The sequence below is a fragment of the Eurypyga helias genome, unplaced genomic scaffold (assembly GCF_000690775.1).
Source record: "Eurypyga helias isolate BGI_N326 unplaced genomic scaffold, ASM69077v1 scaffold7615, whole genome shotgun sequence".
NCBI lineage: Eukaryota > Metazoa > Chordata > Aves > Eurypygiformes > Eurypygidae > Eurypyga > Eurypyga helias.
The window spans coordinates 31,479-33,387 of NW_010253315.1; positions in this window are offsets into that span (position 1 = coordinate 31,479).

Here is a 1,909-nt window from a genome sequence, read left to right on the forward strand (position 1 = left end):
TCTTGCCGTTTAACCCCGTTACCCCTTGTCCTGTCACTCCCTGCCCTTGGGAAAAGCCCCCCCCCAGGTTTCTTGTAGCCCCCCAGCACTGGAATGGGCTCTGAGGTCTCTCCCCAGAGTTATTGTTTCAGTTCATCTGAGCTTAATTAGCACAAGTGGGCATCCCAAAGCTCCTCTCATCCTTTCCACTTCGGAGACAGGGTCTGTCCTTCCACCCCTTCTCTGCTGGAGTAGAAGCAACCATGAGAGAAAGGTTTTTGGGTTCATCCTTGTCAAGGAGTTTTGTTGGTAAGTGATTTTTGCACGATTTCTCAGCACTCAGGTACTCACGCTGCTGGTGTCTGTGCTCAGAAACGGCAAATGGGTTTTGCATTTTTCCAGCCATGCCCAACTTGGGCTCCTGGAACTTGATATGAACCCTGCTCCAGCCGAGCTCATTGCAGTTGCCCTGAAGGAAAAATGAAAATAGGGGAAAAAAGGGAAATCAAACAGAGTACAAAGAAATGAAGAGCCAAATTTTAGGGAGAGGTGAGCACTTCTGTGCTCAACGCTCCCGCTCCCGTTCTCGCTGTATTCATATATCCTTCCTTTGACTCATCCTATAACTCCAGCTGTGGCAGGTGGATTCCGAGAAAGTGGTTCAAATACCAATTTTATGGTAAAGCAGAGGAATGAACAGAATTATTCAACAAGTGCAGAAACAGCCTTAGTAAAGCAAGTGTGTAGCATTTCAGCTATTCATGTATTATTCCCTAACAGCATTCTCACTCTTTGAAACAGCAGAAATGCCTGATTTGGACTGCTCCAGTTTAGATAAGGAAATTAAATACGCAAAAGCTCTTCCAAATAATAGTTTTTATTAATCTCTGGTGAAATCACACGGAAACCTACACAGGGTGATTTGGCATATGGCTCCCACCGCTTGGGATCTGCTCCTGGTCCGTGCAGCCCCCGGGTTCCCTCTTCCCACAGGTCCAGGACAGGGCTCCCCAGGCCAACCCCGCATCCCACGTCCTTGCTGCCATCACGGGTGGAAGGGGCGCTCGGTGCCTCATTCGCCTGAGAACTTCATTAACGAGTAATTAAATGCCAGGAGCTGAGGGGCCTGACGTGTGGCATCTCTGGGTAGCCATGCACTGAGCAGGCAGGGCAGTGGCGGGTGGGCAGGACCTTTCCCTGGAGAAGTCAAAGAGCTTTTCATGGCAACGGTGACACTGTTTTATAGGTATTTCCATAAAATGACCTTTACGATGCACCACAACCACATTTTGTAGGTTTTTATCGGTCCTGCTATTGACTAACACGGTTTTATATGGCGTGCCTTTGCCACGCGTGCACTGGGAGCAATGGCACACACCTCGCTGGGGTGGGAGACGGGCTCTGGCCGTAAACCAGCACGCAGTGCTGCGCTTGACACTTCCGATTTGGTAAACGCTCTTTTGGTATAAATTTAAAATCCCTAAATAACTTCTCAGGAGGTTGACAGTCATGAGGGGCACAGAGGTGCTGCTACCAGCGCCGGGAGAGCAGCGGCAAGAGGGCACGTGCGCCATCAGCGTGAGGAGCCGGGCGGGCAGCTCCGGTGTGGGAGCTGGTTTAGACAACCAGGGAGGTAGATGTGTCCCCCCAGCCGCCTGATTGACGTCGCCGGAAGAGTAAGTGGTTAAATACCGATATAAACATCTAAACTTCACTTGCAGCCTTCAGTGTCTATTTACTTGAAAATATCCCCTTGGAAAGTTTACTCGACATGATCCGCAAGTCAAACAACTTTTCCAAAGGCGAAACACGAAGGACCAAAACTTCCTTTAGGCTGTTACGGGGTCGCACTTTAAGACTGCTTTAAAAATGATGGTGAGCATGGATGGGGGGAGAACCGGGCGCAGAGGGTGAGGGGCGAGAGGGGACG